The sequence below is a fragment of the Coffea eugenioides genome, chromosome 11, assembly GCF_003713205.1.
Source record: "Coffea eugenioides isolate CCC68of chromosome 11, Ceug_1.0, whole genome shotgun sequence".
NCBI lineage: Eukaryota > Viridiplantae > Streptophyta > Magnoliopsida > Gentianales > Rubiaceae > Coffea > Coffea eugenioides.
The window spans coordinates 2,288,200-2,315,593 of NC_040045.1; positions in this window are offsets into that span (position 1 = coordinate 2,288,200).

Here is a 27,394-nt window from a genome sequence, read left to right on the forward strand (position 1 = left end):
TCTCAAAACAAGATCAAATTGCAATAAAATCTCTTTCTCATTTAGGAACAACATTTAGGGAAAAAGATCACTTTTTTATTAGTTTATCCTTCAGGATCAAACAAGTGGATATTATTTTGAATTTTCAGATAGTCAAAAGAAATAATAACTAAAGGCTATACACCAGGATATCTCTTATCTTTGTGCCTGAATTGCATCTAACCCATTCAATACCACATCTTGGTTGAAGCAAATAGTTTCTCACCCTTATTTTTTTTATGAAAACTCAGTCAACATATAAGCTCTATAGACTTGTAGTATATGGGTAAAAAGATACCTAAATACAATGAAACAGGTCATGACCCTGTTATCGCGAGTGAAGTAGATCCTTTCAAGATTGATTCTTATTTCAAATTGTCATGAAAGATAAGTCAGTAATGGACGTTATGAACTTGTAATGTGGCTTAAAAATGGAAGTAAGATTTTCAAGGATATTGCATTTAAAATTGCATTTCTTCCAAAATTGCCCCAATTTTGGGATAAAAAACCTTAGACCCCATTTCAACTCTTATCATCATCACTGAAAGGATTTTGGCATTGAATTTTCTCTTTTTCGCTTTTTTTTTTTGCATTTTCTTTTTCTTTTTTCCTTCATTTTCTCTTTGCTTTTCCTTTTCCTTTTCCTTTTTCTTTTCGTGAATACTAAAGTCTAACTATCAATGGTAGAATCAAAACTCCCTAACTTTTAAAAGATACATACACATTTCTTTTTTTTTCCAATACTTCATGTTTCTTCCAAAAAATTTAGCATTTTTACTATTATTGAAAATTTTCAAATTTCCTACCCTAATGTAGGGTGCAATCATAAGTACTTTTGAAACAAACACCAATTTAAACTCAAATAAAGATGCAAAGGACAAACAGCGTTTCAAAGTAGAAAAGATGGCCAAAGTATCATTTTTACTTCACATAACAACCAAAGTAAAGAATAGCTCATTAGGAGAATCTATTCTCTTTCGACATTTGAAAATTTTTTCAATGTATGGTTGTGATCACCAAGACTCTTATTTGGAACGAAATTGTACTTTTGATGGCTCAAATAGAAAAACAAATGATGAAATATCTATAGATAGAGAAATGAATGCCTAAAGTATTATACCAAATTCTCAAAACAAATAAGAGTAACGAATATTTTTGTCTTCAACTAGATGTTGATTGAATCTAGTTAGAAATATTGAACCCTTCCAAAGAAAAAATTGCCTCGCGTTGAAATTTATCAACCAATGTGATTGATTCTGGAGGTTTGATAGAATTGGACAAAATATGAATTGCAAAAATGAAAGAGAAAAGATATTATACTTGGTCTTTTAAAACAAACTAACAAGTTCAAGTGGCCCCTTTGATATTTCGATTTCAAACACTCTCACTGAATTGTTTGGGCTACAAATCTAGTACATGCAAAGACTTTAGAAAGCTAAACACACACTTATGAATTTCATACAATAGATGAAAAAAATTGAGAATCTTAACTTAGTCTTTTTTTTTAAGATTCATCGTGAAGTCTCCATACAAGTAAAAAAAGAATGGAATGCATATAAATATATACAACTGCAAACAAGAATAGTCTAAATGAAAAAAATTCATTATTGCAAATGTTTGAAACAAAAATGTTGCTTAATTAGAATTCAAATGAGAAAAAAAAACTCCCTTTCACACACACACACACTTTCTCCTTTTCTTTTAAGACAAATTGTGTGAGAAACAACAAACAAAGAATTTTTCTTTTGGCAAACAACTATATCATGAAATCTCTTAGATGCTCTAAATTGGCGCTTCCAGATGAATTCTTCATATTTCACATTGTAGGATCTACGCAAGAGTCAAGTAATATTTATATTTTTTAAAACTTTATCAGATCAAAATTATTTTTAAATATGAAAAAATCATTTTGCCTTATTGAAATATCTTTTATAAATGTCGAGAAGGGAAAAAAGAAAAAATAACTTAGAATTAGTAAACAAAATTACAAATCTGGTATGCATATCCTATGAGGAAATCCTTTTATACCAAGGATTGGCCTAGTATGAAAATGCAATCCTCTAAGTTAGTTGCCATATAATAGTTGATGGATCTGTTGGGGATAATACAAGAGAAAATGGCTAAAAGTTACAAAGCAAATGATACAAAAGATTTCAAATCGTGACTCAAGATCACTTTTCTTTAGGGTTTATTTGTCCAGAATTTTGTATGCAAAGATTTTGGACAAATATCCTTTAGAATAATTTGAAAGGTGTTTGTCTTAACTCTTGCACAAATTTAGACAAATCTACTTAAACTATGGTGTGCTTTTACAGAGAATTCTAGTAATAGGAAAATGATCTTCTGTAGCAAACCATCCGTACTAGACCTTTATAGAGTTGAGATTGAATAATCAAGAGTTGCAACCTTTTACCACTAGTTTATGTATTTGTGTTGGTTAAAATGTTCCTCAACATCAATGCAAGTGTTCAGACAGTTTTTGGATATTTAAACACTATTTAGATTGTAATTAACTGTCAAAAACATAAAGAGGTGCCAAGTAGACTTGAATAACTTCTAAACATTGTAGGAACCAGATAGTGGTGGGTCTTATGTCGGGTTCTAAGACGGGCCCCTATCTTGCAACTGATCAAATTTTGAAAATATCCAATAGGATCCAATCAATTTATTGATATTTGACTAAAAAACTATCTAAATATTTGGCTAATTGGAATGACAGGAGACATTTGAACTAATAGGATTAGGACAACATCTGAATGGATTGATTGTTTTGGTTGACACATGAAGAGATGCAAAAGGTCAATTTAGCATGAAAGAACCTACTTTTAGAGGGATTGCAATGTCTCTACTTGGCCTTGATATTTTATTATCTCAACAATGACATCTTATTTGTAAACTTCTTCGACTTAGTGTCCTAACGCAAAGGATTTTACGATCTTTGATAAAGTAGCCAAAATGTGATTATCAAAGGCTCATATTCTAATGTGCAAAAACTACTCCATAATCTTCAATGTCATTATCATGAAAGGGATCAGATCCTATCTTACCTTGTGTACTACCGCTTTGAATGGTGCAAAAAATATAAATATGCAAGTCTGATTAGATTATATATCCAAGACAAAAGGATAGTTTATTATTAATGCGGGATTCCCTAAATGGCATTCCCTCTATAGTTAATGCATGATGACGGTTTATTAAAATGAGTAAATATGCAACACGATAATTGAAATATAACCTAAAGATGCCCCTATTGAATGCCAAGGTAAGCCTAAAATGAAATATAATATACATATATATATGTAGCGTTAATGCAATAAACAAAAATTTAAACCTGTAATAATTTAATGGGTAAAATACCAAAAAACTACTTGTGGATTGTCAAATATTAAATTTAACTTCTTTTGGTTTGGAAACCTTCACTATAACTCTCTATGATTTCAACTAAATTGAAAGTTGGATGGAAAGCATCCAATCTAACAGTTATACGTAAAATGTCAAGATTGCCCTTATATAAATGAACTCCCTATGATTTGCTAAATATTTAATTTAACTCCTTCTGGTTTGAAAAACTACACTATAGCTCCCTGCGGTTTCGACTAAATTGAAAAGTGAATGGAAAGCATTTTACGTATAGTAGGGGTAATATTGACATTTTCCATACAACCGTTACATTGAATGCTTTCTGTCCAATTTTTAATTTAGTCGAAATCATAGGGAGTTATAGTGTAAGTTTCCAATTTAGAGGTGTTAAATTAAACATATATCAAACCACAAGAAGTATTTTGGTGTTTTACCCTAATTTAATCTAAAGGGCAGTTTCTCCTAAATGACTACCATAGCAAGTTTCTTATTTCTAAGGTTTATGAATGCAAGACAAGGGAAGAAAACAAGATTAGTTTATTTGATAAATAACACATAACACATTAGAACAACAAAATAATACAAAAATATATGGTAAAGAAAAGAAAAAGGGGTAGAATGCCTCTCCTCGTGTCTAGTGTTCCTAACAAGATGAATGAGGCTCTATCCTAGGTGATCTAAATGGATGCACGAGGTTGGAGTTCACTAATGCATATAGATTCAATAGGGTTCTAAGTCCCCAAACCTTCAGACCAAAAGGCAAATGGTCATCAATTCCAGGGCCTTTAATTGATGGCTCGAGTAATTCTCCAGACACTATTACGTGCACGTCGTGCCATGGCCACATGTCCAAGTGGATCAATCCTAATCCTAATAGAGAAAAATGGTATGATGACCACTAAAAGAAAAAAAAGCAAGGGTTAAAAAGGAATAACATATGTGCATATGAAGTGTTCCTTTGAGGGAAGGGATTAAGAACCATTAAACCTGTATGAAGGCTCTAGGGTAGCATCACTCCCCACCCCAAATACAAAGTGTGATACAAATAAGTAAATAAATGAAAATAAACAAACCATCCATCACATACATGAAGAATGAGGAATGAATACAAGTATGAAATCCAAAAGATCCTAAAAGAGAAATGCAAACTAAATCATCTAAATGCAATATGCTAAAAAGGGTTAGGAAAGGAAATTGTGAATAAACCAAGTGCTCAGACTCACTAGTGATTCCCAGTGGAGTCACCAATTTGTCGCATCCTATTCTTGAAATAAAAGGAAAGGTGTTTTTGAAAAAATGAGTTTTTTTATTTTAGAAAATGAAGAAAAATGCCTAAAATGGGACTTAAAAAAATGTGATGGTTTTGGTCTAAAATAATAGTCTAAAAAAGGGATTTTAGAAAAGGAGAGTCTCTACTTGGTATCGAGTTTAGGTAGACCAAATCACCCAAAAATGTTTTAAAAAATAAAGACAAATAAAATCATTTTAAATGACTCCAGATTTTTGAAAATGAGAGAAAAGGTTCGGGAGTCACAGTTGAAGAAAGGGAAGGTAAAGATTTGATTGATTCAAATCTAAGACACTCTTTCAATCTAACCAAAGTTAGTTCGAGATTAAGTCAAAAATTTTTCTAATCTAACCTCTAAATTTATTACACTCTAATGCTTCCATATGGATGCAAATTTAGACTTAGAGGATATCGGGGGGAACGAAATGTCTCTTCAAAATTTAGTTAGTATCAATCATATTAATTATGAAATTCAAGAATGATCCCTTAAAGAGTCACAAAAATGCGAAAGATGAGATTCAAAGAAAAGAAAATTGTTGTAGATAGATAAATATACATGACCTAAAATAGAGAAAAGCAACATAATGAGTATGAAAAATAAAAATTTGTGACACAATTTTCCTTTTTATAGAGGGGTAATAGCGTGTTAAGGTTAAGAAGTCATACTTGCTTATTTTTTATATTCGAAAGATGACTCTTCTAACCTAAATAATAAAATGGACTAACTTATTTTCTAATTTGCCAAATGAAATACAAGTCTAAATAACATGACTTGTGTGAGAACCCTCACTTTAAAATACAATTTGTCTAAACTACATGCCTTACTCTAAGAATGAAACCACGGATTATAAGTCCTAACATTGTATCCCCTATGTGTTATCGTATGCTCTAAGAAATTAAAACGTTTTTTCTTGAGTTAGTTTTAACTATTTCACCACTTATAATATACCCTTGCATAGCATTCTACATGTATTAAAACAATTTCCATGCATTACATTTCATATCCTTTCACTTCAACTAAAACAATTTTTTTAGTTAGTTTTATTTTCCACCACTCACATTGTACCAAGTGGCTTTTATTTGTGGTTGGGACTTTATGTGAGATATTAGTGGTGTTAAATAGGTATTGCTACATTTGGAAGGGTTGAAACATAATTAGTCAAAGGATTAATAGAAGTTGTGGACAAGAAGTGACCGTGTGGCAAAATCCTAGCCAAGCATTTTGTTGACTAAGGGTTAAGAGACAAATTTAAGATGGACTTGGCCATTTTCTACTCCTTATGGCCGAATTTCTTAGGGCTTAGCAAGGAAGAGAGAGAGCTCCAACATCTTGCTTTCTAACCCTAGCTTAAACTTGAGCAAAAACCAAAAGAGAAAGAGTTTGAGTTAGTGAAAAATTTTCCTCCAATCTAGTGCTTGATTCAAGCTTGAAGTTCTCACTTTTGGTGGATTGATTTGGTGGCTCAAGCATCTTACAAGAAAGGTAAGTACACTTTAAATGGTAGTTTTATGGTAATATATCATGTGCATCAAAGTGTTAATGGCAAACTACAAGTTGTTTGATTAAGATTTGGAGTAATCTCTTGGAATAAACCAAAGAGTAGTTGAGTTAGGTGGCATGCCTACCAAGTGTTTGATGAAATGTTTGCACTTTGGTCATGGTTATTTATGAGGTGTGTGACCCTTAATCTTTGATTTTATTGTGTTATATGAAGTACTTAATGCCTTGAGGGCAAACTAGAAGTTGCCCTAAACTAGGAATTGTGGTTAAAACTCTTGAACTAAAAAAGTAGTAAGTAAGTTAGTAAGTATGCCTACCATGTGTTTGATGAAATGTTTGCACCTTGTTCATGTGTGTGTATGAGGTATTAACATGTTTTAAACCTCTTTTGAGTTGGATCTAATACTTGTTATGTGAAGGGAGTGAAAATCATAAAAGGGGTGAAAGTTAGAAGATTTTGGTGAAGGTGCTGTCCATAATTTTAAGGGCTTGCTGCCCTGTTTTTTTTTGGTATTTTTGTGCTTAATTTGGCTACAAATGTGAGGGATATATGTTGGGTTATGTGTGTGGAGGTTGTCTACAAAAAATTAGCCATTTTGGTTGGATAAATTTTGAGTTATAAACAAAGAGGCAAAACTGGACTAGGTCCAGAAATTTTCTGACCAGCAATCTTGTGAAGGTCATAACGATTTACTCGATGATCAGAATTGAGTGCCATTTGTGGCATTTAAAATTAGACTCTTAGAGCTTTAAAATGGTACCAAGATCATTTTCTGGTTTGGCCCGAGCGATTCGTGGCGAGACTTGAAAGTTGGCTGTCCGTGTGGTACTGTTCATCCGAGACTGTCCAGAAAATTTATTTGGTTTCGTAATTTTGAACCACTTACGTTGGGATTTTGGAAATGGTTTCTTCTACAAAAATATATTTGTATGAACCTAGTTTCCAATACCACTGACGGAATCTAATTCTGACTTTCATACAGTGAATTATAACTGTTTTCCCGAGACTGCCGGGCAAGACTGTTCAACCCGAAAAAGGAAACCTTAAGCCTAAATGAAACTTTTCTTTTGCTAAGCTTCATGTACACACTAAACTTGTTTTCTCATGAACTTTTCCCATGGTATAGACCTCATTTGCATGCTGGATTAAGTAGCTTAGACTACTCACTTGGTTTCTTAATGAACCTATAATTTAGTGAGGAACGAATCTAATTGTTAACGATTTCACTCGTTGCCCTAGGTTTGGGGAACGAAGGTGACCGTAACTAGATGTTTAACGTTGATTACTACTTTTGCTGGACAGGTGAGTGTTCCACTACTTGCTACCTGTTATGTGAAATATCTGAAATCCTTGATTGTTAACTGTTGGAGCCAAATACGGTTTTGATAAAATGGAGGCGAGTGTGTACTTTATCGCACCCGACCTCCCTTGTTTTTCACTGAAACTCCATGAATGCCTGTGATTGAGTTGTTTGGGTGATATCCATCAACTACTGCTACTGTTTGGGTACCCAACCTCATAGGTGAGTTGGTTGTATCGAGCCAGCAAGGGCTTGGTCGAGAAGACTGATAAACCTTGAGGACTGTTTACTGTACACTGAAAATCGAATGTTGCTTGGAGGTCCCTGGTGAAGCATAGCCATTGTGCTTGCTTGTTGTGTTGTCCAACACCATCAGTGGTAAAATCCTCGATTTGATCCTGTTTCTTTGGAATCCTTGAATTGGAAACTCGGATAGTGTACTCGAGTATTACCAAACTACTGTTTATGGAGTGCGGGCCCGGTGGGGGGTTGATTGGTGGACGGAGACTGATGAAAGTGGTGTTCTACGGACCCTATATATCCTGTGCATACAAGTGTTGACGGAGTGTCAACAGGAGGCAATTATGATCAAGCTCAAGTGGATCATTGGCTTTTGAAAGCCACCCGTATCCTTGAATTGAACTGTGATTTAACTGTTATTTTACTATACGGTGTTTATTTGGCTATTTTGTGATCTTACATGGCTATGTGTTTACTTGTCTTATTTGGAACCTCACTGGGCGTTAGCTCACCCCACTCCCTTTGTTTTCCTTAACAGATCGGGAAGGGATTTGATCAAGAGCTTTCTTAGCTTTATTTTGATCGTACTTGCGTTTTGAGGTTGTAACCTTGTTTAAGCAAACTTGTAAGCTTAAATTCTTAAGTATGACTTATGCTATGTAATTTTGAGTGTGGAGTGGTAATCACATATAATCAATGTGATGATATATGTACTAAATTGGATCGTTGGATTGGTGATTATATGTTAATTAGGGTTTCAATTCCCTGTATCGGAAGATGTTTCCTCTGTTTCATTGATGATATTAGTTCTTTGAACGACTGAGTCCTGGCGAGAGTTGGGTAGGCAGCCCGTTGATACCCTAGGGTTCGCCCTAGGGAGAGGTGGGGCTGTCACAACTTGCACACATAGGTATAAGGGAATAATAAAGAGGACGTACCATGCAAATGAAAATAATTTAAAATAAAAAAAATTATATGAAATGCAATAAGTTTCATACCAAAGTATGAATCTAGCGCATAGATGGTCTAACGGTCTAACATTAGATTAGCCCATTTGTACAAGTTTTCATTAGCATTGGATTAGGGAAAAATTGGGATGAAAAGCCACAACTAATATTGGACTAGTATGTTGACATCATGCACTTATTATAAATATATATAGCATAATCAAAATAAATAAATACATAGAACACGTAGAGCATGTAGTGCTCATAGCACATAGACATAATATCTAAATGTAAAATCCTAAGAAAAACAAATAAAACACATAAGCAGATAGCCACACAAGTACATAAGACCTAACTATTATATTGAGAGTTCTAACTACAATCTAAAAGGGGGAATATAAGATAATAAATCTATTTAACATATCTATTACATTTATCTAATTAATAACATTTCTTGCAAAAATAAAACCTACCTATTACATTACCTATCTAATTGCATTTCTTGTACCTATTACATTACCTATCTAATTGCATTTCTTGTGCAAGAGGATACAACCTATCTATTACAATTTGGGCATTTAAATACCCTCCAAATAATCATAAGATTTAAATAAAACAAACATGAAAAAATTAAAATAAATAAAAGAAAAACACATGAAACATATAAACACATAGGAGCACATAGAACAAATTTAAAGAATAATATGTATACCTCTCTTTTAAAGTAGTGATTACGTGAAAGGAAGGGAGAGTTGTCTATTTTTTCAAAATCAACAAATGGGTCAATGTATCAATTTAATTGACAATTAATTATTAAAGATAAAGAAACTTAATCTAATAAATTAACATTCCAAGCAATGCATGATGAATCAAAAAGCCAAGGGGAACCTTAATAATAAAATCAACAAAGATTCTTAGGGACTAAAATCAAAAAATTAAAAGTTTTAGGGCACACGTATGAATTTATTAAACATTGGGGCTAAAATGCAAATTCTGCAAAAGTAATTTTTTACTACTCTATTATTCATAATATAATCAGATTGAACTAATTAACCACTAAAACATAGTTTGAGCCATTGAACAAAAACTATTTGCATTAATTTCTAAAGTTGCCAAATTGAAACTTTAAATTGAACAAATTTATTTAAACCCTAATTGTACTTAAAAAACCAGAATTAGTTCACCAACATATGCATGAGACATCGTAAAGAGAGATCAAAACTCTAAAAGGAAGAAATTTATCCATTTCCACAATTTTTGGGCCAAAGTATAATTATGCAAACATTAGGGAGCAAATTGCAAATGCTTCTTGTAGATTACGGTATAAATCAGTGAATATAATGGCGCAACAAAATTTTTCAGAAAAATTAAAGTCTAAAATAACATGTTAAAAGAAAAATAAAGAAAAGAGCTTTAGTTCTTATGCTTTAACAAAATCTTTAGCATGACAAATTTGGACAAATGAACTGTCTCTTAACCCAAACAAGACTACCTAAGTAACATCAAAATGCATGTAGTTTACATGAACTGAACTAACAAGCCCAATCCAAAATAACTCAAACCTTAAATCCTAACAAAGTTACCCAATTCAAACTCACCAAACCCACTTTTCAGCCCATGATCCATTTTACAAACAAAACAAGGAAGAACAATAAGCGCGCCCAATATAAGAATGTTGATTAGCCCATGTTATGATCTAAAATTAGCCCAACCATATAATAAGTATTTAGATAAAAAATGAAGCAAAACAAGAAAAAAAAAACAAAACGAAAAAAAAATGAAGGAAAGAGAGGCAAAGTGCCACAAATTGAAGAAGAAATGGTTGACTTTAAGTCAAATGTATAGGTTTTGTTATCTGGTTGACTTTAAGCAATGAAGTTAGCGGGACTTTTACAAGACTTCCGGCCAAATAGCTGGAATCTTTGCCGGAAAAATATTTCCATGATTTTATAGTTCAACTATTTACATCTACTAACTTTTTTCATCATTCTAAACACATTTGTAACATCAAAATCACCTTGGAAGCATTGTATTTTTGTACAAAAAGAAACAATGTTCAAGAAAATACAACAAAAACCCACATCTCAACTTTCTATTTTTCATAAAGAAAACTCAACAAAACTTCATAAAAGTTTATAGCAATGCCCTACATGGATCTAAAAGGGAAAGCAACATGACAAAATCTCAAACCAAAACATCCCAAAAGGAATCACTATTTTCAACTAAGAAATGGAAGCAAAAATTTTTTTTTAAAAAGTAGACAAATATAATATAAAGCAAAAGAAAATTATCAAGTGAGGTTACCTACAACTCCTCTAAAGGTTTCGAGTTAAAATAAACCGTGATGGATCACGGGAATTCAAGATTTGTGAAGTTCCTTCTTGTTGAAATAAAAAGTTTCGAGTTTCAAGAAATGGTGAATGCGCAAATTTGAGTGAGAATTTCACCGCCATAGAGTGGGATTTAAAATTGGGATTGAAATTTGAAACTCTTTTTGAAATCAACACACTTGCTACATAAGTGGCTAACTCTTGAAACAATCAGGGAGTGAATTCGAAATTGATAGGGATTTGGAATTTGAAAAACCAAGGAATTGGAACTTGCTTTGAAATTTATATGCTTGATACGGAAGCGGCACTTGCTATGAAAGTGACCAACTTTATTGAAATTTAAAAATTAGGGATTGCAATTTGAAACTTGAATGTCATGGGGCTAATACTAAAAACAATGCAATTGAGCTATATGTGATGAGAAAATTCTAACATTTTTTAAAGAGAAAATTCAGGGTCTCTTCTTCTTCTTTTTTTTTCCTCTTTTTTTTTAAGAAGTTAAACGGACTACATGAAATGCAATCAAATTAATGTGAAAATACCGCTACCCAACAATGACCTGAGGTTCCCACCCGCTTGATGGTCTGTTGCTTGCTTTGAACTTTAGACTTTGAGTTTCAAAATTCAATCATCCTTTATTGAAAAATCACTTTTAGATTTCCAATTGCTTTGTAGTTTGTTGCTTCAGGTCTCATATTTGAATTTGAAGGTTGAGTCATCCTGCAAAATCACAAAGCATGGGGGGATATCATGCACATATAAAATTGAATCAATTGATTCTGAGCAAGTTCCCAAGGTCGAATCAAAATTCTACCCTAGTCTCTGACTTTTGCACCATATACTGCTAAATTTGATTGACTTCAAATAGCTACATATTGCTACTCTCAATTGATCCTAACCACCGATCCAAGTAGGACTACCTGCCACCTGATTTGGTTCAAGGTCTCCAGATTACCCCAAAATTGAATCCATTCACGTTTTGCCCTAGTTTCAGGATTTGAGCATTGCAAAGTGAACCTTTTGATGATTCAAAAATAACTCTCATTTCAGGTTCATTGAATTTCAATTATTATCTTCGCTGCTCTAATTGCTAAAGCAACCCAATTATTCCCCTAACAATTTCATATAAAAGGTCTCACAGATTCTTGGAAATTCCCAGTTCACTTCGAGATCCGGCATAAATATGTCAGGAAAAAGAACAGTGGCATGAATAGCAATCTCCCCCGTTACGAAGAAGTAAGCCCCGTTATCTTTAAAAAATATCTCAGAGACAGATATTGCTGAAGATGGTTACATTTCTTGCCACACTGCCATCTACAGCAATGATGCATCCAAAACTACGAGGAAAGCAAGTTCTAAGGACAAAGCATGATACTTTTGCTAGGCCATAACTATAATCTAATTGTTTTGATGATTATTGTGCAAGCTTAAGTGGAAGATTAAGCTTCGAATGCTACTTGGATTTATGGATTGGAAAACTTTGGATTACATTTGCAGAATAAAAGTTGTGTTAAATTGACAAGGTCTAATTTTGTGATCTTTTTGAAGGTGTTTTATATTGTTTTTTAGTCAATTTGTGAAGTTAATTGGTATAAGTTGCTCATTTTGGTCTCTACTTTGCACTTGAGTTGATAGATGAATTAATTGTGATTTTGTCATTTTACTCACAAAGTAAAGAATCACATGCCCAACATAAACCATGGAAGAATCACTCAAGGGATTATGCACAATCCCTCCAAGGTTTCTTAGAAACCCTCGAAGGTCTAGTGACTGTTGCAAGTTGACAACTTGCTTGACTTTTTGTTTCTTTCTCCATTCTTAATGTGACAAAAAGAAAGGATTTGTATGGTCTTTCGGGGTTCTAGGAGGCTATTTTCTTGACTCCTGGACAAGGAGAAACATTATTATTGAAGGAAATAATTTAGTTCTTGGAAAAAGAGCTTTTCTTTCTAGCTTAGAGTAGTATAGTTACAGCTATAGTTTTCATTTTTGTTGAAGAAACTTGAAGAACTCTTGATTTAACAATGTAATTTTGATAGCAATGAAGATTATGAAGTTTAGAAATCTTGTTTCTTCACTTGAATGAGCATTTCTTCCTTTTTACTCTTTTTGTTATTTCATTAATGCTTAGTTATATTGAAAATATGAGATTTATTGTTAAATCTACTATGTCTAATTAAATCTTCTTGTTCTAGTGATAGTTGAACTTATTTGTGCCTCAGTTAAGGTTGAATAAAGTTAATTATTGTTATATCTTGTGTTTGCTAGCTTACCTATTAACACTTGTGAATAGTTGATCACTATTTGCAAACCATGATAGTTGTTGTTACTTTATAAAAGTAGTTGACAATGATAGAAATGGAATGGGTGGAACCTGAGGACTAGACACATGAAAGTAGAGATACACTTAGTGATAATTGACCATTTCATTCATAGTCAGGAGCATTTGGTGGATTCTATATCCTAGAATAATTGTGTTTAGTTGAGTTTTTTCAAATTGTTAATTTTTCTTGCATTGTTTTAGCATTATGGTTGTTTTACTTAATTAAAATTCTTGATTAGTCTAGATAATCGAGTTAACTAAAAACCTTAGTAATTGGAAGTAATTCTCAAGGGATCGATCCTAATTCCTTTATACTATGAACCACAACTTGTATACTTACAGTTCACGAGGGTTTAGCTTTAAAATTTAAAGCGTAGATTTGAACCTCATCATTAATTAATGACTCAACTTTCTTCGGATTATATTTCCCGGATAAAAGTTATTAAGTGAAGCTTGTATATATGAAATCTTAATTTGACTTATTTAGTTTAGATTTAAATAAGGGAAAGAAGCGTTCAAAACATCCTTCATATTTTGTCAAATGAACTTTTTCATCTCTCACTTTAAAATGTTGATTTTACATCCAAAACAAAATTAGGTTTGCCAAATTTTGTCCCAACATAGGTTTCCAACCAAATTTTAGCCTGAATCCATTACGTGACCTATATGTGGTTATTTTCTTTAGGCACAAAAAGGTCAGATATGTGCAAAACAAGCACATGGGCTTGAGCACAAAATTTCGAGTCCAAAGACAATATTGAAAATTAGTAAAAAAAAAAAACCAAAATTGCCAATTTAATTAATTTGGAATTTTAAGGGTATAGCTTCAAAAATTAAAAAATTTACAAACATTTTGAAAAGTAATAACCATGATTGAGCCAAATTATAGGAGTGGAAAAATAGAAAATTTGGAGGAATATTGAAATCCTAATTAAGAAGCTAGCATTACAAGGAGGAACAAAAAACCGAATTAATTAATGACTCAAAATCACAGAAAAAAGATAACAGAATATCTTTAGTTCAGGAAATTCCAAATAAGTGAAAATAAGAAGAGGGTAGTTGGTAATTTCGAAGTATTAACAATTGACAACAACAACAACAACAACAACAACAACAACGAAATAGCTCTTGCTTAAGAGTACCTTTTTAAGTTTTGTCTCTTTTTTCTGTTTTCAGTTCTTTGGCCGTGTTTTCCGTAATTTATTGTGATAATAAGAAAACCGTATACGAAATAGCTCTTGCTTAAGAGTACCTATTTTAGTTTTGTTTCTTTTTTTTGTTTTCAGTTCTTTATCCGTAATTTGTTATGCATTGCACTTTTGTACATTCTCCAATTATTTTCTCCTATAACATTCTCACTTATGGTATAAGAAGATTTTTATTCCTTTTGACTGCATTTAGTAAATCTTAATGTGCATTCGTTTGAGTGCAAAACTAAAGCAAGCATTTTCCTCTTTGGCAACGAAAGAAGTCACCGACAGAATTACTGGATACTGCATTCACATTCATTGTCCAAACTAAAAGCATATAATTATGTGGCACTAAAACCATTCACTTCATAAAGATTTCATTCCTTCCTCTTTTTACATTGAGAATATATGCAACAGAAATGGCTTCCTTTCATTTTCAGGTTCATCTGAATCATCTCTTGCTCATAATCCTGCTCCTAACTCTTGTGAAAAAACCATCATTCAGTGTCAGACCGGACGATCCTACTTTTCAGTTGATCATCAAAATTTGTGACCAAATTCCAGAAACGCTGTTCTGTATAGACGTCTTAAAACAAAATCTATCTAGTCCATCAACAGATGCTCGAACTTTTGCTGAAATATCGATCAATCAAGTACTGACAAACGTTACCAATACTTTAAGTGCTGTAAAAGAAGCAAAATCTCATGCAAGTAAGGAGGTTGCAGACTGATGCGACTGCCAAAAACAAGATCCGAACTGAGCTGCCACGGGCAACACGAGCTGAGTGGGAGCGAGCTGAGGGGCCGAATTGACAGGGAGAGAACGAACGACCTGTCCTGCAGAGAGAAGAATAAACGGAGGGGGCTAGCTCCCCGGAGTAACTCCCACGACGGGCTGAGCGAGCCGAGAGGAGCGAGCTGGCGAGCTGGCCAGGGAGCCAAAGACACAGTCCGAGCTGAGCTGCTACGGACCGGGTTGGCTGAGTGTAGCCGAGCTGTGAGAGGGAAGTTGAGCAGGCAGCCCTGCAAAGAAAGAACAACGGCGGGGCTGAAGTCCCCGGAGTAGCTCCGACGGTCAAGTCAGTAGAGCTTATGAGTAGGGTAACAGTATAGAGTACTGTAGATGGTGTACCTTGAAGCGTTGTGTGATGCTATATTTATAGGCTGGAGGGAGGGAGTTTCCTTATAGGATTTTGAGTCCTAGTCAAGGGGGAGTCTTGCTAGGGTTTTATCCGTGGATCCCGAAAGGCTTGGGAGGCGCGGCCCATTAAGCCCACATGGCTTGCGGGGCGGTGGAAACGGCCGAACTGATACTCTCTATGTCCGAGCTGCTCTGACCGAGCTGCCCTATCACAGCATCCGAGCTGACACGTGGCATCTGTAGATTGGTTGGCCGAGCTGACAGGTCATCATGTCCGAACTGACACGTGGCTATTGGGAAATTTGCCCCACTACACTAGCCTCCCTTTGAGTCTAGAGTCATCGAAAAGTCGCATGAGTCTGGACCAAGTTTCGAGACGACGAGTCAGTTCGGTGTGGGACCTATGATTTCAAGATTGCGGCCCTTGCTCGAGCAACTTGTAAGACCGAACTGAGTAGGATCAGTCCGTTTTTTGTATGAACTCCTCCTTTGTAAATAGACTCTTGTGGACTGAATAGACTTTTGTTTCTTCTATACTTAGCAAAATTTTTCATCCATGTCGTTCTTATCATACTGTCTAAATACACTTGTGCGAACAGACCCCGAGCTGGCGCGCGATCTGACTTTTAACTAATGCAAAATAGTTCATACATTTGCGCGAAAAGATAGACGCATGCGCGACCTGACATGCACGAGTTGACTTCTAACTTGTTCAGAGCTATGCCAAACAACTCAGGTCATGTATGGACAGAGTGAGTGAGATTTAATAAAAGAGCCTCATACTCGGACTCGTTATTGGAGGCATTGAAGTCGAACCTCAAGACGCAAGCCCATTCTTCCCCCGTAGGGCTGATTAGGAGGAGCCCGACTCCACACCCGTGCTTGATGTTCCATCGGTATACAATATCCAGGTTGGGATGGCCTGTTCGGCAACCCCCTTGGTCTCTTCGGCCTGTACAGCCTCTCTGGCTTGTCCGACCTCAGCAGCTTTTTCGGCCTGTTTGATCTCGGCTGCTCCTCTGGTCTGCTCGGCTTCGGTTGCCTTTATGGCCTGTGTGACCTCGGCAGCTTCTCTGGCCTGCTCGGCCTCAGCCGCGTCTCCGGTCAGCTCCGCATTGGCCGCCCTCTCGGCCTGTGTGACCTCGACAGCTTCTCAGGCCTATTCGCCCTCAGCTGTGTCTCCGGTCAGCTCGGCCTGAGTTGCTTTTGTGACCTGTGTGACCTCGGCAGCTTCTCCGGTCTGTTCGGCCTCAACTGTGTCTCCGGTCAGCTAGGCCTGGGCTACTTTTGTGACCTGTGTGACCTCGGCAGCTTTCTCCGGCCTGTTCGGCCTCAACTGCGTCTCCGGTCAGCTCGGCTTGGGCTGCTTTTGTGACCTGTGTGACCTCGGCAGCTTTCTCCGGCCTGTTCGGCCTCAACTGTGTCTCCGGTCAGCTCGGCCTGGGCTGCTTTTCAAGCGATTGGCTTCCTCTGCATTAGCTTTCTCGTGAGCTCGATTCAGCATCTCCCGAACTGACTTGGGAGGTCTCTCCACGAACTCGCTGTATAGTTTCTGCTTGCGCAGTCCGTTAATGAAGGCGGCCATGACGACCTTATCGTCCCGATCTCGAACCTGGAGAGACTCGTTGTTGAATCGCACCATGTATCCCCGCAGCGACTCCTCAGGCTTTTGATGGATTGTCATCAGGTGAGCAGTGCTCTTGGAAAAAACTCGCGACGAAATGAACTGAGTTGAGAACAGTCGCGCAAGCTGGCTGAAGGACCGAACTGACCTGGGGGGTAGTCCCTGGAACCACTGGCGCGCCTTTCCCTCCAGGAACATTGGAAAGGTCTTGCATCTGACCGCATCCGCGGCCGTTTGCAGGTGCATTTGCGTCATGAATACGAACAGATGATCCTCCGGATCCGTGGTTGCATCGCAAGATTTCATGCTCGGTATTTTAAATTTCGCGGGCAGCGGGTAGTCCTCAATATCGGGCACGAAGGGGGAAGCAATGTACCTGTCCGCTTCAGGGTCCAACAGTAGGTCCAGCTCGTCTTGTACCTGGTGTTGCTCTTTCCGTGGGGAGAGCTCTCCCCTTGAAAACCTTCGGAAGGGCTCCGGGTGCTCAGTTCGGGAGTTCTTGTGGGAAGGCTCCATGACCTCGATCTGTTCATGCATGAGCTCCCTGCGCGCCCGCTTCGGCCGGGGATTAGGACTTCCCGTTCGGGATTCTGACTGCCCAATTCCTTCCACTCCTTGGACCTTAAGCTCCTGGTCATGATGACCTCCCGTCTGCCCTTTGAGGTAGTTCACGATTGCCTCGAAGGTAGGTAGGTTTTCCGCCACCGTCTGAACCAGCTGTTCAGGCGGGATTCGTGAGAGCCCCGTCCCCTTGTCTCCAGGAGTCAGACCCCGATGGGGGTTTTGGGGGCCACTTCGTTCAGTCCTCTTGGATCCGTCAGTGTTCCTCTGAGACCTAGTTCTTGACATGATTCGCAAGAGAAAAATTATACGTGTTTCCCACAGACGGCGCCAATTGATGCGACTGCCAAAAACAAGATCCGAGCTGAGCTGCCACGGGCAACAGGAGCTGAGTGGGAGCGAGCTGAGGGGCCGAACTGATAGGGAGAGAACGAACGACCTGTCCTGCAAAGAGAAGAATAAACGGAGGGGCTAGCTCCTCGGAGTAACTCCCACGACGGGCAGAGCGAGCCGAGAGGGAGCGAGCTGGCGAGCTGGCTAGGGAGCCAAAGGCACAGTCCGAGCTGAGCTGCTACGGGCCGGGTTAGCTGAGTGTAGCCGAGCTGTGAGGGGGAAGTTGAGCAGGCAGCCCTGCAAAGAAAGAACAACGGCGGGGCTGAAGTCCCCGGAGTAGCTCCGACGGTCAAGTCAGTAGAGCTTATGAGTAGGGTAACAGTATAGAGTACTGTAGATGGTATACCTTGAAGCGTTGTGTGATGCTATATTTATAGGCTGGAGGGAGGGAGTTTCCTTATAGGATTTTGAGTCCTAATCAAGAGGGAGTCTTGCTAGGGTTTTATCCGTGGATCCCGAAAGGCTTGGGAGGCGCGGCCCATTAAGCCCACATGGCTTGCGGGGCGGTGGAAACGGCCGAACTGATACTCTCTATGTCCGAGCTGCTCTGACCGAGCTGACACGTGGCATCCGTAGATTGGTTGGCCGAGCTGACAGGTCATCATGTCCGAACTGACACGTGGCTATTGGGAAATTTGCCCCACTACATTAGCCCCCCTTTGAGTCTAGAGTCATCGAAAAGTCGCATGAGTCTGGACCAAGTTTCGAGACGACGAGTCAGTTCGGTGTGGGACCTATGATTTCAAGATTGCGGCCCTTGCTCGAGCAACTTGTAAGACCGAACTGAGTAGGATCAGTCCGTTTTTTGTATGAACTCCTCCTTTGTAAATAGACTCTTGTGGACTGAATAGACTTTTGTTTCTTCTATACTTAGCAAAATTTTTCATCCATGTCGTTCTTATCATACTGTCTAAATACACTTGTGCGAACAGACCCCGAGCTGGCGCGCGATCTGACTTTTAACTAATGCAAAATAGTTCATACATTTGCGCGAAAAGATAGACGCATGCGCGAACTGACATGCACGAGTTGACTTCTAACTTGTTCAGAGCTATGCCAAACAACTCAGGTCATGTATGGACAAAGTGAGTGAGATTTAATAAAAGAGCCTCATACTCGGACTCGTTATTGGAGGCATTGAAGTCGAACCTCAAGACGCAAGCCCATTCTTCCCCCGTAGGGCTGATTAGGAGGAGCCCGACTCCACACCCGTGCTTGATGTTCCATCGGTATACAATATCCAGGTTGGGATGGCCTGTTCGGCAACCCCCTTGGTCTCTTCGGCCTGTACAGCCTCTCTGGCTTGTCCGACCTCAGCAGCTTTTTCGGCCTGTTTGATCTCGGCTGCTCCTCTGGTCTGCTCGGCTTCGGTTGCCTTTATGGCCTGTGTGACCTCGGCAGCTTCTCTGGCCTGCTCGGCCTCAGCCGCGTCTCCGGTCAGCTCCGCATTGGCCGCCCTCTCGGCCTGTGTGACCTCGACAGCTTCTCAGGCCTATTCGCCCTCAGCTGTGTCTCCGGTCAGCTCGGCCTGAGTTGCTTTTGTGACCTGTGTGACCTCGGCAGCTTCTCCGGTCCTGTTCGGCCTCAACTGTGTCTCCGGTCAGCTCGGCCTGGGCTGCTTTTCAAGCGATTGGCTTCCTCTGCATTAGCTTTCTCGTGAGCTCGATTCAGCATCTCCCGAACTGACTTGGGAGGTCTCTCCACGAACTCGCTGTATAGTTTCTGCTTGCGCAGTCCGTTAATGAAGGCGGCCATGACGACCTTATCGTCCCGATCTCGAACCTGGAGAGACTCGTTGTTGAATCGCACCATGTATCCCCGCAGCGACTCCTCAGGCTTTTGATGGATTGTCATCAGGTGAGCAGTGCTCTTGGAAAAAACTCGCGACGAAATGAACTGAGTTGAGAACAGTCGCGCAAGCTGGCTGAAGGACCGAACTGACCTGGGGGGTAGTCCCTGGAACCACTGGCGCGCCTTTCCCTCCAGGAACATTGGAAAGGTCTTGCATCTGACCGCATCCGCGGCCGTTTGCAGGTGCATTTGCGTCATGAATACGAACAGATGATCCTCCGGATCCGTGGTTGCATCGTAAGATTTCATGCTCGGTATTTTAAATTTCGCGGGCAGCGGGTAGTCCTCAATATCGGGCACGAAGGGGGAAGCAATGTACCTGTCCACTTTAGGGTCCAACAGTAGGTCCAGCTCGTCCTGTACCTGGTGTTGCTCTTTCCGTGGGGAGAGCTCTCCCCTTGAAGACCTTCGGAAGGGCTCCGGGTGCTCAGTTCGGGAGTTCTTGTGGGAAGGCTCCATGACCTCGATCTGTTCATGCATGAGCTCCCTGCGCGCCCGCTTCGGCCGGGGATTAGGACTTCCCGTTCGGGATTCTGACCGCCCAATTCCTTCCACTCCTTGGACCTTAGGCTCCAGGTCATGATGACCTCCCGTCTGCCCTTTGAGGTAGTTCATGATTGCCTCGAAGGTAGGTAGGTTTTCCGCCACCGTCTGAACCAGCTGTTCAGGCGGGATTCGTGAGATCCCCGTCCCCTCGTCTCCAGGAGTCGGACCCTGATTGGAGATTTTGGAGGGCCAACTTCGTTTCACGTCCTCTTTGGATCCGTCAGTGCTCCTCTGAGACCTAGTTCTTGACATGATTCGCCAATAGAAAAATTATACGTGTTTCCCACAGACCGGCGCCAATTGATGCGACTGCCTAAAACAAGATCCGAGCTGAGCTTGCCACGAGACCGGCAACAGTAGCCTGAGTGGGAGTGAGCTGAGGGGCCCCGAACTTGATAGGACGAGAACGAACGACCTGTCCTGCAGAGAGAAAAATAAACGGAGGGGGCTAGCTCCCCAGAGTAACTCCCATGACGGGCTGACAGGGAGAGAACGAACGACCTGTCCTGCAGAGAGAAAAATAAACGGAGGGGGCTAGCTCCCCAGAGTAACTCCCATGACGGGCTGAGAGGGAGCGAGTTGGCGAGCTGGCCAGGGAGCCAAAGACACAGTCCGAGCTGAGCTGCTACGGGCCGGGTTGGCTGAGTGTAGCCGAGCTGTGAGGGGGAAGTTGAGCAGGCAGCCCTGCAAAGAAAGAACAACGGCGGGGCTGAAGTCCCCGGAGTTGCTCCGACGGTTAAGTCAGTAGAGCTTATGAGTAAGGTAACAGTGTAGAGTACTGTAGATGGTGTCCCTTGAAGTGTTGTGTGGTGCTATATTTATAGGCTGGAGGGAGGGAGTTTCCTTATAGGATTTTGAGTCCTAGTCAAGGGGGAGTCTTGCTAGGGTTTTTCCCGTGGATCCCGAAAGGCTTGGGAGGCGCGGCCCATTAAGCCCACATGACTTGCGAGGCGGTGGAAACAGCCGAGCTGATACTTTCTATGTCCGAGCTGCTCTGACCGAGCTGCCCTATCACAGCATCCGAGCTGACACGTGGCATCCGTAGATTGGTTGGCCGAACTGACAGGTCATCATGTCCGAACTGACACGTGGCTATTGGGAAATTTGCCCCACTACACTAGCCCCCCTTTGAGTCTAGAGTCATCGAAAAGTCGCATGAGTCTGGACCAAGTTTCGAGACGACGAGTCAGTTCGGTGTGGGACCCATGATTTCAAGATTGCGGCCCTTGCTCGAGCAACTTGTAAGACCGAACTGAGTAGGATCAGTCTGTTTTTTGTATGAACTCCTCCTTTGTAAATAGACTCTTGTGAACTGAATAGACTTTTGTTTCTTCTATACTTAGCAAAATTTTTCATCCATGTCTTTCTTATCATACTGTCTAAATACACTTGTGCGAGCAGACCCCGAGCTGGCGCGCGATCTGACTTTCAACTAATGCAAAATAGTTCATACATTTGCGCGAAAAGATAGACGCATGCGCGACCTGACATGCACGAGTTGACCTCTAACTTGTTCAGAGCTATGCCAAACAACTCAGGTCATGTATGGACAGAGTGAGCGAGATTTAATAAAAGAGCCTCATACTCGGACTCGTTATTGGAGGCATTGAAGTCGAACCTCAAGACGCAAGCCCATTCTTCCCCCGTAGGGCTGATTAGGAGGAGCCCGACTCCACACCCGTGCTTGATGCTCCACCGATATACAATATCCAGGTTGGGATGGCCTGTTCGGCAACCCCCTTGGTCTCTTCGGCCTGTACAGCCTCTCTGGCCTGTCCGACCTCAGCAGCTTCTTCGGCCTGTTTGACCTCGGCTGCTCCTCTGATCTGCTCGGCTTCGGTTGCCTTTATGGCCTGTGTGACCTCGACAGCTTCTCCGGCCTGCTCGGCCTCAGCCGTGTCTCCGGTCAGCTCGGCATTGGCTGCTCTCTCGGCCTGTGTGACCTCGACAGCTTCTCAGGCCTGTTCGGCCTCAGCTCGGCCTGGGCTGCTTTTGTGACCTGTGTGACCTCGGCAGTTTCTCCGGCCTGTTCGGCCTCAACTGTGTCTCCGGTCAGCTCGACCTGGGCTGCTTTTCAAGCGATTGGCTTCCTCTGCATTAGCTTTCTCGTGAGCTCGATTCAGCATCTCCCGAACTGACTTGGGAGGTCTCTCCACGAACTCGCTGTATAGTTTCTGCTTACGCAGTCCGTTAATGAAGGCGGCCATGACGACCTTATCGTCCCGATCTCGAACCTGGAGAGACTCGTTGTTGAATCGCACCATGTATCCCTGCAGCGACTCCTCAGGCTTTTGATGGATTGTCATCAGGTGAGCAGTGCTCTTGGAAAAGACTCGCGACGAAATGAACTGAGTTGAGAACAGTCGCGCAAGCTGGCTGAAGGACCGAACTGACCTGGGGGGTAGTCCCTGGAACCACTGGCGCGCTTTTCCCTCCAAGAACATTGGAAAGGTCTTGCATCTGACCGCATCCGCGGCCGTTTGCAGGTGCATTTGCGTCATGAATACGAACAGATGATCCTCCGGATCCCTGGTTGCATCGTAAGATTTCATGCTCGGTATTTTAAATTTCGCGGGCAGCGGGTAGTCCTCAATATCGGGCACGAAGGGGGAAGCAATGTACCTGTCCGCTTCAGGGTCCAACAGTAGGTCCAGCTCGTCCTGTACCTGGTGTTGCTCTTTCCGTGGGGAGAGCTCTCCCCTTGAAAACCTTCGGAAGGGCTCCGGGTGCTCAGTTCGGGAGTTCTTGTGGGAAGGCTCCATGACCTCGATCTGTTCATGCATGAGCTCCCTGCGCGCCCGCTTCGGCCGGGGATTAGGACTTCCCGTTCGGGATTCTGACCGCCCAATTCCTTCCACTCCTTGGACCTTAGGCTCCTGGTCATGATGACCTCCCGTCTGTCCTTTGAGGTAGTTCATGATTGCCTCGAATGTAGGTAGGTTTTCCGCCACCGTCTGAACCAGCTGTTCAGGCGGGATTCGTGAGATCCCCGTCCCCTAGTCTCCAGGAGTCGGACCCCGATGGGGGTTTTGGGGGCCACTTCGTTCAGTCCTCTTGGATCCGTCAGTGTTCCTCTGAGACCTAGTTCTTGACATGATTCGCAAGAGAAGAATTATACGTGTTTCCCACAGACGGCGCCAATTGATGCGACTGCCAAAAACAAGATCCGAGCTGAGCTGCCACGGGCAACACGAGCTGAGTGGGAGCGAGCTGAGGGGCCGAACTGATAGGGAGAGAACGAACGACCTGTCCTGCAGAGAGAAGAATAAACGGAGGGGGCTAGCTCCCCGGAGTAACTCCCACGACGGGCTGAGCGAGCCGAGAGGGAGCGAGCTGGCGAGCTGGCTAGGGAGCCAAAGGCACAGTCCGAGCTGAGCTGCTACGGGCCGGGTTAGCTGAGTGTAGCCGAGCTGTGAGGGGGAAGTGGAGCAGGCAGCCCTGCAAAGAAAGAACAACGGCGGGGCTGAAGTCCCCGGAGTAGCTCCGACGGTCAAGTCAGTAGAGCTTATGAATAGGGTAACAGTATAGAGTACTGTAGATGGTGTATGAAGAAGCACGGAACTTCCCCTAGCCGAGCTGACCTGATAAGCTCGGAGCGCTGATGGAAGAGCTCGTCCCAAGCCTACAAGACAGAAAGAAGTGATCTCACAAAGGGGGCCCCGAGGTGGTCCCCGAGGGCACTCCGATGATCAAGTTAGTTTTCCGGTGAGGAGGGTTCACGGGGATTAACTTAGTCAGAGTTGATTAGCCGAATAGTGAGCGTCCCTCGCACAGTAGGTATGGGTTACCATTTATACCTGTTGAAGAGTCTGACTTCCGTACGTTCCGGGACTTGCCGTGGATAGCTCCCCACTCCGCGCCGAGGGGGATTCTTCCCGCCCTCTGCGGGGTAGCTCTTAGGAGCCTCCCGGAGCCCTAACCGCCGCGCACCCTGGGCTGGTTCCCCGTGGGCCCGGGGTGCAAGCCCAGCTCGGGTCGACCCCGGGCTGCCACGTGTATAGGCCCAGGATGGGGCCTCTGCACTAGCCCCCTAGATTAGGTCAGACTCCCAGGCAGACCTGATCTATCACCTAGCCACGTGGAAGCCCCTCATCACGCTGCTCTGTCGCGGTCACCTCCGTGACAGTGCTGACATTGGGAAGTGGCGTCCGCGTCCTTTCAGTTGTCGCGCCCCTTCGTCTCCGTTCCCCCATTAAATGTGTTCGCATGGGACGATTCAAATTCAAGTAACCGTCTTCCCCCCATTTCGCTCCCTATAAATAGGGGCTGCCAAATTCCGGTTAACCCCATTTGCCATTTTCTCCCCTCTTCGTGCATTTCCACCTCCCAGTAGTGCATTTTCGGCCAACAGCACCCAGATTCCGGCGATCCCGCTTCGACCCCAATACACTCCTTGTCCGCTAGTAAGTCCTTCCCCCTTTCTTTGCACATTTCCTCTCCTCCTCCTGCCATCCTTTGCATTTTATGTCGGGCCTCTCCGACGTCACTTCCACCGCCTCCCAGACTCCCGTCCGTCGTAGAACCACCAGAATCTTCATCTCCTTTTCATCTTCATCTTCTCCCTCTCCTTCTCCTTCTTCATCCTCTGCTTTCAACCCTGATCTGCTTGACCCCGTAGTCGTCATGAGTTCTCCTTCCGCCCACTCCCCTTCAGCCCGAGCCGTGGAGGAAACGGCTGAGCTTGACGCACTCATCGCGCGGCAGGCCGCCTCCACCCCTTCCCCTCAGTCTCCCAACGATTTTCCTGGCGGAGCCCAGGGTGGAACTGGGGAGGACAGGGGTCCCTCTGAGGGGACCCCTGCTTCCGAGCAGGGAGAGGATCCCGAGTTCTCCTATGGGTATCCTGACCTGCAGGAGGCCACCCTGTCGCCCAAGGCCGTGGCCGAGCTGGCCAAGTCTTACTCCATTCCTCCGGCCTACGAGCCGAGGGCGGCCGGGCCCGATGACCGAGCCTGCCGACCTCCCCCCAGCTTCGTTGCCATCTATAGGGAGCAGCTCATCGCAGGGCTCCGTCTCCCTATTCCTTCAGCTCTAACCGAGATTCTGAACTACTGGGGGCTCAGAATCACTCAAGTTCACCCCACCTCTATCAGGATCATCACCGGATTCCTGATCTACTGCCTGCTTTGCGATATCCCCTACTCTCTCTCCCTTTTCCGGGCTGCCTTCATCCTTAAGGCAGCCCTCCCTGGATGGTACTACTTCTCCCGCCGCGGTCCCCAAACCCGGGGAGGGAAAAGCGCCCAGGAGTTGTTCCACGGAGTCCCTTCTTCCATGAAAAACTGGAAGGAGGACTTCTTCTTTGTCAAGTCCACATATTTTCCCCCTAACGTGTGGAAGGTTGGAAATGTCCAGGCCGATTCCTACCCGGAGGACCTGGACTACGAAACCCTCAGCCAGCTGTCGGGCTCCCAAGTGAAGCTTGATGCCACCAAGCTTTCTACAAAGCAGATCTCCGCGGCCGGGCTGATGGGGACGTTGTCCGAGTCCTCCGGGGAGGTGGTGACCCCCGAGCCCAATCTCGACACCTGTAACGTTGACTTTGCCTTTGTTACCTGTTGTATCTACAGCATGTCGTAATTTTCTAAACTGTCCTGCCTTTTGCTGACTTGGCTGTGTTTGCTGCAGTGAGGAAGCTCTCCAAGCTGCTGGGCTTGCCCACCGAGGAGGACACCCCCGCTTCAAGCCAGTGAAGCAGAAGAAGAGGAACTTTGCTCCGGAGAGAAACGAGGTGATCAGAAAGGAGGTCGGGAAGTTGCTGGAATCCAAGATCATCATGGAGATCTACTACCCGACCTGGTTAGCCAACCCGGTTCTGGTGAAAAAGGAGGACAAGTCCTGGAGGATGTGTGTTGACTTTACGGATCTCAATAAAGCCTGCCCGAAGGACTGCTTCCCCTTGCCGAGGATCGACAGGTTAGTAGATGCCACTGTTGGTTTTGATGTTTTGTATTTCCTGGATGCCTTTAAGGGATACCACCAGATAGAGATGGCCGAGGAGGATCGAGGAAAAACATCCTTCATCACCGAGGAAGGGACCTACTGCTACCGGACGATGCCGTTCGGGCTGAAGAACGCTGGAGCTACTTACCAGCGTTTGGTCAATAAACTGTTCCAGAGCCAGATCGACAGGAACATGGAGGTTTACGTGGACGACATGATCGTCAAGAGCCGGGCTGGACCACAGCTCGTCCCCGACCTGAGGGAGATCTTGAGCATCCTCCGGGAGAGTCGGATGCGGTTGAACCCAAAGAAGTGCACCTTGGGAGTTAGGTCGGGCCGGTTCCTCGATTTCTTGGTCTCCCGAGATGGGATCCGGGCCAACCCCGAAAAACTCCAGGCCATCATGGACATGGCCCCTCCGCGGAATGTGAAGGAGGTCCAGCGACTCACGGGAAGGATGGCCGCCCTGAATAGATTCCTCTCTCGGTCCGCGGTGAGGGGGCTCCCCTTCTTCCGGATCCTTAAGGCACCCAAAAACTTTCAGTGGACTGAGGAGTGCGAGAAGGCCTTCACCGACCTCAAGGCGTATTTGGCCGAGCTACCCACCCTGACCGCCCCGGAACAGGGGGACACCTTGTTCCTGTACTTTTCCGCCTGCAACGAGGCCGTTAGCGCGGTCCTGGTACGGGAAGACAGGGGGGCTCAGAGGCCGATATATTATGTCAGCCGAGCTCTACAGGGGCCGGAGACCCGATACACGCCTGCTGAAAAACTGGTCCTGGCTTTGGTGCACGCTGCCCGGAAACTCCGGCCTTATTTCCAGGCCCACAGCATCGT